Genomic DNA, 15508 nt, shown 5'->3' with positions numbered 1-15508 from the left:
TCAAGCATTGAGGATTGACTAAGTCCTACTAAGCCCCTCCCATCGTGTCCGTAAACCCAGATCCCACTGCATGCCCCCCCCCCGCCCTCAACGGCAGCATAGCCGACCGGAGGGGGGCGATAACCTTATCCAGGGAGCGCCATGGGGGTTGCACCGCCCGCGATCCGCGGGGACCCAGGCAGCTCCCAGCCTTGCAGTGCTGGTGTATTAGGGCCGTGAACCGACGCTAATCTCCTAACGGCTCCCCCGGCGCAGGGTGTGCGGCTTCTTTGCCGTCGCACCCCCATTCATTTACTTTGCTCGCGAGGGCCGCCGCCATTGAGAAGTATCCCCGCGGGCGAAAGGCCGACGGACACACGATCGATACAGTATGTAATGAGCGCTCTACCCTAGGCTGAATCACGCTGCGGCGACGCTTGGGCAGAGGAAGGTTTAGACCTTGCCCGCGAAACCCCCTGAACCCTAGTTCGATGCGGCCGCCAACCACTATCTCGCTGCGGCCGATGCATGGGCAGGAGAAGGTCTGGAAGGCATTGAAGCGCTTTAACTAGTACAGTGATGAGGAGGCGACACGGGGTCGAATTGCCTTTGCACCTGATAAAGAAACTGTGGACATAGTGCTGGAGACTACCTACCCGAGTGCTGGGACCGCCGAGAGCGTCAAATAAGAGGAGACTCTCTTTCTGTGCTCAACTATGTCCTACCTTTACTCTAGCAAACAACTCAATTGGCGACCGTGGATTGTGCTTGGGCCGCCAATCGTGCGGTGTCCTTTTCCTGGACTAAGCACCTTAAATGCCCCGGCTAAAGGCACTTGGCGTGCCGGCGCTTTGACTTTAAAAGAAAGAAAGCCTCGAGACCGCAGGTGCACACAAGTTGTCCAGTCGTCTCCCCTACCGAGCAACTCCTAGTAGCCCTGGACGCATATTTATATAGCGCGAGCTCGAACCGAAGGTAGTGGCGCGCTTAACGTGGGCACCGTTTGCGCATCCACATTCCAAAAGAGGAGATAAGTTAACCCGGAGGGATGAAATGACCCGCGCAACTCGACAAGGCAAGGTGTTTTTTTTTTTTTTTTTAATAATGCTGCATATTGATATAGCGCGACTCGAACCGCAGGTTATTGGAAATGCCCACAACACCTGGTATTCCCAGGCGGTCTCCCATCCAAGAACTAACCAGGCCCGACCCTGCTTAGCTTCAGAGATCTGACGAGATCAGGTGCATTCAGGGAGGCGTGTCCGTGCGGACCAAAGGCTCAAAAGCGGGATCGGCCAGACCGCAATGTCCCGCACATTTATACAGTGCGGTCTCGACCGACTGCACTGGAGCGCCAGCCTGAGCACCGTGCCTGCATTCGCAAAAGGGGGGTGAACAGGAAATCGACGGGATGAAATGAACCCCGCCTTCATCCCACTGAGCCCACAGGCAAACCCCCGTGTTGCCCCCACAGCGCCCCTCCCCTGCTTCGAACTGCGCGCGCCACAAACTTAGCCAGCCGACCCCGCACCAAGCCCGTGCTACCATGTCCCAGGACAAAATCGCGCTAATATTACACTACACAACTGCCTATTACACTGCCCCTGGGCACTTTAGAGGGGCGCCGCGCTCGGACCGCCAACCCCAGTAGGGCCGGTTCTCCCCTAAGTCACCTGTGCAAACATGGGTGCGCACGGCTGCCCTGCATTTTAACTTGCGCCCTCTCACAACCCCCCAGTGGCCGCAGTGAATCGATGAAAAGTGCCGCCCCAGCATACCTAATCACTGGAGCGACGGTGGCCTCTCCGAGTCGTGGGCACACTCATGCACGATAATGATGACCCCCCCGCGGCAGCACAATCTTATATGCCACCCCCTACATGCCCGATCCCTGTGTGGAAGCGGCAAAACTACGCCCTGCAGTTGCCGGGGCACCCAGGGAGGCCTTTTCAGCAGGCCGAAGGAGGTATGCAACTGGTGAGCAGAGAAATTTGCACTCACGTGCGAGATTGGCGGCAGACAATGTGTGCAGGAGCTGTGGGGTGGGGATTAACCACACCCCCAGAAGTACAGCTGTACACATGATGCACGGTTTGATCTCGACCCGAATTAGAATTCAGCGCCGAAAATGAGGTAGCCAGAGATGTTACTCAGCGCCAAGAGGCCGTGCACGTGACACGCTTCCCACGTACCACCAGACTATTAACGCTATCATATTTATGTAAATTATCCGCAGAAATCTCGCCGCTGCTGTGCCCTCATGCAATTTATAGCATGTAATAGGAAGCCCTAGATCATGCGCCAAGGCTGAGTAACTAAATTATAGCGCAAGAAAAGCTTAATTATGCGGCTTAATGCAGCGCATTTAGTGATGACATTACTTCCATAGTTTTGCCATTTTTACACAGGTTAACGCTGTCTGAGCATACCTTTCATCTCATTAGTGCCAGTTTAATAGCCACATACAAAATGAGCCACAGAAAGTGGACCAGCCAACTGGGCGGCGCGCGCAGCCCTCGATGCGCCGGCAGCAACTTTTGATCAGTTTCAACTAGAAACATTATTTTGTTCCAATTTGCATGTTATGCAGTAGATGATGGATTATCTGGCAAAACACCAAGCCTCAAATCCACATGAGATACAATAAAGAATGATTTTGCGCAGTTTCTTCCACAGCACATTGCTGTGACACGTCGCCAGAAGTTCGCAAGTTCACATGCAGCGGCAGTACGGCTTAGCCGGGATCTGAACTCGCGCTGCAAACCTCAAGCCTTAACCACAGACCGCGGCGATCGGCGGGGGCCGAGATCAAAGCGCAACAATCATACAAATCTGCCGCCATCTCCTATCCACCCTTTCGTACATTTACAGACGGGCCAGTCTCAGGCTCGTAGCCAGCGGTACAATTCCACTCGCGTTGTGGGCTAAGTCGAGAGGCGGAAAGTAACCAACTCATAAGGCATTAAACCTCCCCTCTAAGCGATGTTTGAATAACCGAGCTTCAGACAGGAGAGATTGCACCCGCCCCCCGTGTGCATTTGGCACGGGGGCGCCGGATGAATGCTGGTGGCCGGACCTGAACTAAACTAAAGTAGAGTAGAGCAGGGTAACGAAGCGCCGCCCCCCAAAGCCATGCGCAGCTGACCAGGTCCGACCAGTGCCTCACTGGCCCACTCCTGGGTGAACCGCGGGCCGGGAAAGTGTCATCGAGGGGTCGCGCTGCTGCAGCCGCCACGATCAGCAGGAAAAGCTGTGGACGGAGCCTTCTGCTACACCGTGGAAGGCACCGTGGAACAGTCGGGTAAGACCGGGGGCTGGGGGAGATAGCGAAGGCCGGGTTTGTTCTGCCAGACTAGCCGCAACCGAAAACAGGTGGGCTTCCCCCGCCACAGTCCCGTCTTGCTCCTTACACTCCTGCGAGTGCAACCCTGTGCCTCTCCTCCCAAGAGGTAGGCGGAGGCAGGCGTGGGGGTCAGGGCCCAGAAAATGGCCTGCTGTTGGGGACCACATCCCCCTGCGTGTCGTGAGCTACCCGCAGGCAATAACCGGATGGAGGCTCAGAAGGCTCGCTATTCCCCCCCATCGCGATACCACGCGGGCCAGAGCCCCCGCGACCAGCATCAGCGGCGATCCTGGGGCCCGGGATGGACTGGCGCCTACAAATTGCTCTGGGCCCGCCATTACTAAATGCCCACTCCCCGGTCACAGCGCCGGCCACGACCAGGGAAGGGGTGCCGCAACCCTTGTCCCCCGGGAGCTGCCCCCCCCCCCATGGCGGATGCAACCACGGCGGGGGCCGGGCACAGGAGCCCAACCTCGGGTAAGGGGGGGGGGGACAGCACTCACCGCAAAAGCACGAAACCAGGGGACACGTCCTAAGGGTGGCGAGGTGGGCGACAAAGAGGTCGCCAGGAGGGTGGGGGATGGCTAAATAGCCTCCCCCTCACACCAGGGCCAGGAAGTGACACGCATTGCGCGTCACTTCCGGCCACCCCGAGGAGGGGGGCTCTGGTCTGCGTCCCCGCCCCCCCCTCAGTGGGAGGGGGTGTGGAGGGGTGACCGGTGCCCCGGGGGCACTAAGGCGCCGACCGCCGATTGGCCCCCTGCGGGGGCCGCGGTCAGCGGCATTCTCCTTAGCTGTGATGTACCCGACCCACTGCCAGCACTGAGTCCTCACATGAGTGAAACATCCTTTTGGTGCGTGGCCCCCCTACGTAAACCGCCAACTCCCTCCTCCACTCACGCTCCACGTCACACCCAGGGATCCATGGAGATATGTGTATACATGGCCAAAGGTCTTTACACTTGTCGAATTTACAAGCATTAAGAAGGCAGCAGCTGATTAATTCACTACACGCACCGGCCAGCAGCCTGTATGTCAAGTCTGTACTTTATCAGATCTAGAACATTCTGCACAAGTACCAATATCCTTTCCCCTGTGCTGGTAGCATAACATCACATAAACGTATCCGAAGTGTAGCAAACCCAGGAACGGCGAGATGTCTGCATCCTGTTTTTGCTATATATGTGTTATCCCTGGACGGGGCAGGAAATTTCAGTCATTTTTTAAAAAAATACTTTGAATCATATTTGGGCATAAAACTTGATATGTTACTAATATAATACAGTTTTCACAATCATTTCATCGGTGCCATGTCACCAAACAACATATTGACATTTATTGGGCTGCTTTGTGTCTACCATGATCATCTCATTTGCATATCGCTGGCATGCATGTTATACATTTGTGTATTACAGGAAAAAATGTCCCATATATTTGTATAGGAAAATATACAGTAGAATGCAGTTTCAGTTTTGTCAGAATCAGCGGAGCTTACAAACTGCTTATGCGTGCCATCTGACATATATACTATACACAAATTACTCGGGTGGGACTACATAATTGTACAGTATATTAATCCACCAGATTTGACACCTCGTAATTCTCTTTTTGACAAAAAGGTCTCTTCTAGTTTTTTTCTACTAATTTAGTCCCGTGTCCCACACTGCCACACGTACAGCCCCATTTCTCGTCTTATTTTGTACGGTAATGACCGTAATTTCAGCCTCTGCCTATTCAGCTCATTCCTACTTCCACTGGGCTAACAACAGAGCATTTCAAGACTTCCATATTAGCTAAGACAAATCTTCTGTTTTTAGACCGAAGCATTAGACCCAATAAACAGAGTCTAGGAGTTCAGCCGATTGTGCCACCTGTTAAACGGGCCTATGGACCTGTTTACAGCAGACATTTTTCTGCCAGTGGCTCCATAGGCAAGATGGATAGGAAAGGAGACAGGGGACACCCCTAACACATATACGCACCCCAACCTGTCAGTCCCTCTATTTGGGCAGAGTGCAAAAATATGTCAGTCTGGAATGCAACCCCTGTATTGGAGAGTAGACACAAATCAAAGCCTTATTTATATCCGCCATGTCTTGTTTAGATTCCACTTCACAAACAAATGTGATAGACCCTTCAACGCTGTACCTACCTTCTTCTCGGGCAGTGCCTGGCAAGACCTATCCATTTCTATATTTGAAACACAATTGAAGACCGCTTCCCCGAGGGAGGATCCTGCAACAATGCCTGGGTGATTGCTTCTAATGTGCCCAGAAACTCCACCTCTTAGGTGTTTGGTGCATGAGTGCATACTATTGCTAGCGAGTCACCCTGAAGAAGGCCCATTTCCACCACAGATTTACTCTCTGGGGCTGTTATGGCCTGATGAGCTACAGATGGGATGCTTGACTTAACCTATATAAGTGCCCCTCTGCCAGTCGACAAGTATGCTGTAAAAATTAATTGCCCCCTCCATCTCTTATGTAATTTCTTGCCCTTAACTCAGGGCAGGTGAGTCTCTTGGAGGCAAGCTGTATTTGCTGTCTGAAAATAGATCTGACTTAGGTAAACACAAACTGCACTTGTTAAGTAGGCTCTATAGACTTGCATGTAGAAGCTTAGAGGTTTATTTAAAAGTTCACTGAACACAAAATGTGCAAGTAAAGACAAGTAGTTCCACACACATCCAACCAACAGCTTAGATGTTAATTCAGCTCAGCTCTTGACTTAATCCTTGTCCCCACTGCGTCAGATAGAACCAACGCCAAATGGAACAGTTTGACATTATACTCAGACTGACATCATGGCTCAGGGACAATATCTTACACTTAGAGACACTGAAGAAACATAGGGGAAGGGGCCATAGGTGCCAAATCCACTTGGTCCTGCAAGGCCATTCCTGGCAGAATATAACATAAGCAACAGTTCGTTAAGTCCACCTGCAAACTGCTTCATTTTCATTTCTTATAGACTCTGGCGGTATGTGCTTAACACAGTCTACTTAGTAGATGTCTTCCTAATAAAACAGACATGTAGAGGTTTGTGAGTCTTCGTCTGTGTGCACTTTTTGCACAATGGTGGTAGCAATATATAACTATGTTTGAGATGATCTTTCAGTTGAAATTACATTTTATGATTTCAATTTAATTTAATTCAATTGTTCTTTATTTCGGTCACTTGGACCATAAAAGAATTACAGCATAAAAAAATTCATAGCATTGGAATACAGTATAATTTGCAGTTAATTTAACAATTTGTAAAACCATCATTCGTTCAATAACTTAATACACTGGGTGCGTCTGCGCCACATTGAAGTTAAAAATTTTGCCAACGCAAAAACAATTGGGGCAGACAGATCGCTTTTCAAGATCCTGTAAGCAGGATAATAGCGCCTAAAGCCCAGATTTCTCAGTATTGGGACAAGCCAGTAGTTTCTTGCTTTCCTGTATGCTGGACAGAAGAATATTATATGCAAATCGCATTCCCTCCAGTAGTCACAAGCTGGGCATTGGAGTGAGCTCTCAGTATTTGTCCATCGTGCAGTGTGCGCTTTGAGAGGAAGGGTGCCATACCGCCACTGCAGAAAGAGTTTCCTGGAAATAGGGGGGGCAATATTGTCAAAAACATCCTCCTGGAGATATAAGTCTTTTACCGCCAAGAATTTGCCCGTCAGAGATCTCTCCTCTGCGTTGGTTATGTTAGTACGCAGTTGATATTCATGATAGACTTTTGAGAGAGACTTTCGTGCAGTTCTAGGGCAGATGTTTTCTGGGTCGGACCATAAATTTTGCCTGCCCAATACCTCGCATATTTGTTTGACATGTCTGAGCCAAGGAAGCCGTACAGGATTACGCAGTCTCAATATTTCCTGTAGCTCGGCTCTATAATTAGACAGTTCTGGAACCGACCATAGTCTCTGCCAATACAATAGCGGTTTCAGACTTAATTCTTCCAAAATCGGTCTTAGGCCTAGGTCCAGTCTCAGTGGTAAAAGAGGGGTGCTAGACGGGAGCCCTGCTAATTGTCTAATAAAATTGTTCTCAGTGACCTGAAGAGTATGGGTGGCAGAATGCCCCCATAATTCAGCACCATAAATCACTGCCCCTTTTGCTTGCATCCTGTAAATCTGTAGCCGAGAGGAAAGTGGCTGATAGGTCAAACCACGGGACATCCTTGCCAGACCACCTGTCATTTGGGTTAGTTTGAGTCTAGCCTTAGTGCAATGTGAGTCCCAAGTCATGGACTCATTTAGTGTTATCCCTAGGTATTCAAATTTGGAGACCCTTTCCAGCCTGATGGGTCCTAGTGTGGGGTTGGGACGTAATTTCTGGGGGGGGTTGAAGATCATGTACTTGGTCTTCGAAGCATTGATCCCCAACCCCCGAATCGCACAGAAATTTGCGAATCCATCAAGGATCCGCTGGATACCCATTGGAGACTTTGAGAGCAACAGGGTGTCATCTGCAAAAAGAATAGCAGGTACCCCTGTGCCTCCGAGTCTAGGAGCATCAATATTTTCCAGCGCATTTAAATGGTCGATCACCCCGTTGACAAAGAGGCAGAACAGAGTCGGCGCCAGCACACAGCCCTGTCTAACCCCCCTGTCAACGGGGAATCGGTCAGTCAAGGTGCCCCCCCTTCCAAACCTCACCCTTGCATAATTCCCCAAGTGGAGTCTTTTTAAGATGGCTAATATATCATTGGGAACCCCCATGTCGTCCAGGACTCCCCAAAGTTTGTCCCGAGGGACTAAATCAAATGCGGCACGTAAGTCAACGAAAATAGTATACAAAGTGCCACCTTCTATTAAAACAGTTTTCCAATGGATACAGTTTAATCTAAAAATCTGATCAATGGTGGAGACTTTCCTCCTAAAGCCAGCCTGATATGTGCTCATGATGTTTGATTCATCTATCCACTCTTGTAATTGATTAAGAATAAGTCTCCCAAATAATTTTTGGGAGACATCTATGAGACTAATTGGTCTATAGTTGGCTGGGAGCAGAGGCGAGCCCTTTTTAAAAATTGGGACGATCTCTGCTCCCAGCCAAGTATCAGGAAGCTTCATGCCCTTTAAAATAGAATTGAATAAAAACACAAAATATGGTGCCCAGACTTCAGGTTCCTGTTTAAACAGGTCTCCCGGAAGGCCATCCAGACCCGGTGCCTTTCCTGACGCCAAACCCATAATGGCTACTTTGACTTCTTTATGTGAGAAGGATAGGGACGAACTCAAGGGTATACTTATTTGTGCTTGGACAGGATCGACCACCGTCCCCTCTGAAGGCATATATAGGGACTGGAAGTGGTCCTGCCAGGTCTTAGCAGAAATGTTGGGTTCGACCGCAGAGACCAGCTCTTCTGAGCCTGTGTTTGCACAGCGCCAAAATTTCCTTGAGTCTCTGCACGCCAGATATTTCGTTAATTTCTCCCACTTTTCCTGTTCCCATTCTAGCTTTGCATTCTTAATTAAGAATTTGTATGCCTTTCTTTGTTCGCTGATTTCGTCCCGATCGTGTCCATTCTTTATTAGTAATAGGAGGTCACTTTTGGCCTTCCTGCAGGCGGAATTGTACCAAAGGGGGCCAGTGGTAGTCCCACGGGCCCTGTGGGGTTTACTAGTTAAAATTTCTGACACAGATGTAGTGAGATCTGCATGTAGCTCGCCCAGCTCCATAAATAGACCCATCGTACTGGAACCACTATTTAAGACTTGAGCCTTCTCTAACAAGGGGGTGACTGAGGCGTATAACTTAGGGAGCAACCCTTGTTTCGTTAATAACGTCTCCCATTCTATTCTTCGCCTATTGTTGGAAAGAAGTAACCCAACATCTGGAGACTCTCTGTTCTTTTTCAGGGGTTCAAGTCCCGCGCAAAGAAGCTCAAGCTCCAAAGCATTATGGTCGCTATCCTCTCTTAGCAATATGCGAAAGTCGCTTAACTTTGCCCATAATGCCAGTGGGACTAGGATGTAATCGAGGTTTGATGTTGTATTTCCCCTATGAAAGGTACATTTTGGAGGTATATCTGATGGTAACCTTCCGTTGCAGGCCCTAAGTCCGTGTTTAAAAGTAAGTGATGAGATTTGCACCGCCAGAGGAGACCAGGCTCTTGGGGCCGGTAACTGGGAGGGGGGTATAGACCAAACAAGATCCTCCTCCTTGGTCAAGCTATCCGAGGAGCCCATAAGGGGCTCATAATGGCAGTTGAGATCTCCTCCTATTATGTAGGGGACGCCTTCAGGGATTGTATTGAGGACAAGATCAAGCTCATCAATAGTACTTGATTCTTTCGAAAAACTAACTGGCCTTGAATAGACATTTATTACCAAAAAGCGGTACGAGTCTGGCCATTCTAGGAGTACGGCCAAGATATCATCCGAATTTAATGTCAACGGGGCAGCCCTGCAACCTAGATCTATGGCTATCCAAATTGCCAGACCGCCAGAAGGGCGGCCCTTGCCGCACCATTTAGCATTCTTCGAAAAAACAGCGAAGCCAGTGCGTGTAAAGTCTTCCCTCAGCCAGGTTTCTTGGAACAGACAAATGTTCCTATTCTCTATAAAGGTATTCCAAGCCGGGCAATTTAGTTTATTGGACAAACCTGCCACATTCCAGGATAAAATATTTAAAAAGGGAACTTTGATATTCCCTAGGTTGGGAGATAATGGTATAGTGTCCATGGGATTTGCATTGAAGTTGACATGGATTTGATCTAGTGCAAGGCTCCCCTGTACCGCACCACTAGGTTCAGTAGGAGACACTTCACAGGATTGCAGATTCGTTTGTGTCTGCTGGGTCCAATAGTCTGAGTAAGAATGTCAGGTGGGGCAACGTGTAGTGGGGGACTGTTGCGGTTCTCCGCCTCCCCTGAATTTTGCCTATCCAGTCAATCCACTCTATCTAAATAGCTAAACCTATTGTATGTTGGAAAATAGTCATCCCTCATGTTTCTAGGGATAGGGTGAATTTTTTGTACAATAGATCTCCGCCTCCAGTTCCTTCTGCTAGACACAAGTTCCCATCCCTCTCCCTCTCCCTCACGTCCCTTTGAGGGATAAAAGAAGGACAGGGGGAGGGTTTGAATTGGCGACCCCTGCGTGTTCCGGGGCCAACTACAGATATACTTGACAGTAGCAGGGTCCCTAAAATTTATCACGACACAGTCTCCCTGTATAGACTTTCTAGTGGAGCCTATCCAGGGGGTTCTTCTAACCATAAGAACCTCGCTGTGTGAGCCCTCTGGCAAGGGTCTGTTAATGGACAACCAGTGGATAATTTTATTTTTTAGTGCGCCCACTGATTCTCCGGAAGAGGTGGTTAATTCCGGAATACCTGCCAGAATCACCACGTATGGAATAGCCTGAGGTGGGAGATTAACTATCCTGTGCTGTGGGGCCAGCGTTGGTGTCACTAGAGGGGGAGGAGCCGAGGGTTCTTGTCGAGTTGTGTTATCACTAGTTGGATTGGGTGGTAATTTTATGATTTGCATAGAACCTTTGGCCCCTAAAATGAATAAACACGATTATTGGTAATGTACTAACTCAGTTAGGTTTTGACATGCTAAGTTTAGTGAAGATTATTCTATGGGAAAGAAGCTAAGGGAAAATGAAAAAATTTATAATTTTAAATGTTCTCTCCCCAGGACATTTTGCTGAAAGGTAGTGCAAAAACTGTTGAACTGATTCACACCAAATGTGGCATGAACCTAGAACCTTACACAGAAAGTGTGTTTGTTTGATTTGTTTTCAATCTGTTCAGAAGTTTTTGAGATATCAGCATTTGAAAAAGATGCAGTGTGGCATTTGAAAAGGTTAGAAATTTTGCATACCTTTTCAGTGGAAAACCTATTTGTTAATTTGCTTATAACATTGCCACAATTTGACAAATATCCATGAAATTGACAGAGCCCAATTAAAAGTGTTAATCTGCTAATAAGTTCGACACTGTGTGCTGAATCTGCACAAAATCTGACAGAAGCTCAGAACAATTCGTGTTTTGCTGGTATGTCAATTTTCTTCCAACCCGTAAGAGGGGGAGGATACTTAAGGGGGGGGGGGGGGGGGAGTTAATACAATTTTGATTTGCTGGTAACATTTGTGCTGTTAGATCGACCTGTCTGGAATGTGGCAAATAGTTAACAACTGGTACCCAGTGTAGGTATATCAGGCTATGTGGAGTTCCAGTGGAAGGCTAACATTAAATGGGTGTGGGAGCAATAATCTTTATGATTTGCAAATAACTCTGCCACCATTTGATGGATCTGCAAGGCATTGTGTAGGGACTTAGCACATATAACCTTCTTTTACTATTTTTAAGTTTGTGCAGATCCATCATTGGAGGTTGAGTTAAATTGGAAGGCTGTGGGTGTGTTCATTTGCTAATTACAATGGTACTGTGATGAATCTGCACAAACTTTGACAGAAGCCTATAAGATTTGTTTTTTGATTGTTATGTCAAGATTTGTGCCAATCCATCAAAAAGGAGGGATAAAATTAAAGGAGGGAAATACCATGTTCAGTTGCTTGTCACTTTAGTACTGCTTGATGAATCTGCATCAAATATGGCAGACAGTTATCAAGAACATCCAGTGCAAGTATTTCAGGTTGTGTGCATATCCAATGTGGGAGGAGAAGTTAAAGTGGGGGGGGGTTGTCAAAACAATGTAAAGATTTACGCATAACTTTGACACCATCTAATGGATCTGCATGAAGTTTTACAGAGGATTACGGTGAGGAGCTGAGGGCATGAAAGAATAGTTCATTTGCAAATACATTTGCCACTGTTTGATTAACCCACACACAGTTAAGCAGATTTAGCTTACTTACTTTTGAGCACAACAATTGGGGGCGGCAAAAATATATAAGAGCGCAATTAGAGCTTCATTCACTAATAACTTAGCCCTGTTCAATTCTATGGCAGGACCTGGAGGCGAGGATTAGGCTTATCTCTCTTCAATTTGTTCTATTTAATTTTACTCCGGCAGCCATTTCTAATGGTGAGTATGAACAGAAAATCTACATCTTCCATGAACAATTGAGAGTGACATCATTACATTCCAACCAATCCAAACATAGTCCATGCAATAACAGTCCTTGGAGACCATCTATCTCCCTCTTTCTTCGCTGCTCCAGCAGCAAACAGATAAGTGCTTGTTATTCTCCTCAGTAATTCTGCCTTGTTTATGACTCTAGGCTGGGACTGCGCCGCCTTTCTCGGTCGCTCCCTTTTGTGTTTGCAGTTTGTATATATTGTAATTACCTCAAGTATTTAGCCTGTGTTTAACGTGTGTTCTATTGTAATTGCCTCAAGTATTTAAACTTGTTCGGGCGATTGTGTTTAGCGGGAAGGCGCGCTTTACGGCCGCTCCCTGTGGGTTACTGCCGATTGATGTGATAATTGGCTGTCACCTTTGAGGTTACGAACACCGCGGGAACCCGGTCTCCTACGCAGTCTCCTTTTACAGGCTCGCGCGCGGTGCGGTCTTCTGACCGGCAGGGGGCCCACGCTTGATTACTCGCAGAGCGCTCTCTCTCTGCCCCCTGCGGCGGCCGGAACACGTCAGCTTTGAAGCTGAGGCAGTGTTCCGGCGGCTGTTTGAACATCGTGGGAGGGTTGAGAGGAGTGCGTGCCTGCAAAGTTTAGAAACTGACATACGTTAGTGTAATTGACTAAAATTACTTCTGTCAATTGCGTTTGCGTGTCTGTTATTTAGTCGAGCCGGTGCCTGAAAGGATCAACACCCTGCGGGGCAAGACCATTCATTCCCCTCCACGAAAGGGACACCCCAGGCACTTACCCCACAATAAAATAAGGGGGCGGCCCCTAGACTCAGTGCACTACGTGCGTTAATTTGTCTACAAGACTACTTTCTCTCTTTTTCTGTGGGAATAATTCCCTTACATTACTATTACCCTCATGGATTATGCGGAAGTTGGGGACTACACAGAAGAAGAAGAGGTTACTTACCTCCCTATAGATGACCAGTTCTGTGAGGTCATGGACGCATCCATCCTGAGGGCGGTGACGCAGGTGGTGGCCACATTGGAGAAGCGGGGAAAGAGAAACAAGGGGGGGAGTAGAGAGGTTCCACTCAACGAGTGGTGGAGGTGGATACTTCCTCCCAACCAAGCGTACTTAAACAAAGGGATCCACCCGCATGTATAACATACCAAGAGATTCCCATTCATACCATGTGTGTCCCACGGTCGTGGAGAATACACATCTGTTGTTAAAATACCCCTCACACACCAAAAGGGCCCTTGGTGTCATGCTTCATCATAGGGGTCTTCCCGCCCCTCTACGGGACGGGGCGTGCTACGACCAGCGTGTACGTGGGAGCACTGTTCTTGGTAGGACTACTATGTGTAGTGCAGGGGTGTGCAAGGAAGGGTCAGGAGTGAGTGGAGAGTGATGTTAAAAAATACCTGGCTTACTGGACTAGGAAAAAATTTTTTATTCTGCCATCTAAGCTGGTATTAGTAAAAATGTGGGGATGGAGGGTGTATGCCTCAATGAGCTTGACCTCCTGATGTCGACATGTTTCGAAGCTTACCCCAAGCTTCTTCGTCAGGACCTAAGAAGATCCCTTCCAACAATGCACTGTGATGTGGTGAGAAATAGTGGGTGTAAAAATAAACATAGGAGGTAAATAGCCTCCAAAAGTTGGTACCGCCCCACTGGGTCTTACGTACTCCTTGTGACTTGCTGCAAAAAGGATAATTTCCTCATGAGCTCATTTACCGGGTGGTTGAAGTGCCAAAATAGGCTACGCCTCCTAGGATCAATGTCCTGCTGGAAAAACCACCCCGGTCGGCTCCGTCGACCGGGGTGGTTTTTCCAGCAGGACATTGATCCTAGGAGGCGTAGCCTATTTTGGCACTTCAACCACCCGGTAAATGAGCTCATGAGGAAATTATCCTTTTTGCAGCAAGTCACAAGGAGTACGTAAGACCCAGTGGGGCGGTACCAACTTTTGGAGGCTATTTACCTCCTATGTTTATTTTTACACCCACTATTTCTCACCACATCACAGTGCATTGTTGGAAGGGATCTTCTTAGGTCCTGACGAAGAAGCTTGGGGTAAGCTTCGAAACATGTCGACATCAGGAGGTCAAGCTCATTGAGGCATACACCCTCCATCCCCACATTTTTACTAATACCAGCTTAGATGGCAGAATAAAAATTTTTTCCTAGTCCAGTAAGCCAGGTATTTTTTAACATCACTCTCCACTCACTCCTGACCCTTCCTTGCACACCCCTGCACTACACATAGTAGTCCTACCAAGAACAGTGCTCCCACGTACACGCTGGTCGTAGCACGCCCCGTCCCGTAGAGGGGCGGGAAGACCCCTATGATGAAGCATGACACCAAGGGCCCTTTTGGTGTGTGAGGGGTATTTTAACAACAGATGTGTATTCTCCACGACCGTGGGACACACATGGTATGAATGGGAATCTCTTGGTATGTTATACATGCGGGTGGATCCCTTTGTTTAAGTACACATTGGAGAAGCAACTGGCGGCACTCCAAGCACAGTGTCAGCTACTCCTCAAACTGAGGCAAGACCATCAAGGGCCCCTGGCCCCCCTACCTCCTACTCTGGCGGTTAACCCACCTAGCATCGCCCCCTCAGTGTGTGGAGAAGCGTAAACGTGGGGATGCCCAAGGGGTTGATTTGGATGCCTTCGCCCGCCTTAAGAAGGCTTTTCTAGATGCTCAACCTGTGGTAGACACCCAGGTTCCTGGACCCTCTAATGCAAGCCCACCTTCTCCACCACAAACGGATTTAGGGGATGGGGATGATTCTCCCACCAATTTGGACAGGGAGGGGGGGGGGTTCTCGACCTTGGTGCCCCACGGCTAGCTCCCTGGGAGGGTCAGACCTCCCGACAGACACCGATCCATCTGCCCACGAAGATTGATTAAACCGAGATGACCTCCTACATCCTAGATCAGCGGAGTGGTGTCCGGCCCTATAGGTGGCGGCCTACATGGCCAGCCGCCTGCGGAAATCCGCTGGACAAAGAGGTGAGAGGCTGCCTCAAGGCAGAATGCCCTCATCCTGCCCTGGACGGAATGGTGGCCATGACGCCTGAGATAGACCCCAGAATGGCCACCTTTATCGCGAAATTTGTACGCGATCCTAAGAAAGGGATCGATCGCTCTTGGTGCTCATGCGAAGAT

At 48.7% G+C, this 15508-nt stretch overlaps 1 protein-coding gene and 1 pseudogene across 6 annotated transcripts in view; one reads left to right on the top strand and one right to left on the bottom strand.

Annotated features, from left to right (window-relative positions):
• DRAM2 (DNA damage regulated autophagy modulator 2) overlaps window positions 1-15508 on the top strand; it is a 348983-nt gene that overhangs the window by 24210 nt on the left and 309265 nt on the right. The window lies entirely within an intron of this gene.
• On the bottom strand, window positions 1131-1249 carry LOC146866661 (5S ribosomal RNA; annotated as a pseudogene).

This window comes from Triturus cristatus, chromosome 1_2 (genome assembly GCF_964204655.1).
Source record: "Triturus cristatus chromosome 1_2, aTriCri1.1, whole genome shotgun sequence".
NCBI classification, from domain to species: domain Eukaryota; kingdom Metazoa; phylum Chordata; class Amphibia; order Caudata; family Salamandridae; genus Triturus; species Triturus cristatus.
The sequence above is the reverse complement of the archived record's forward strand: the minus strand, read 5'-3'. Positions and strand labels throughout refer to the sequence as shown.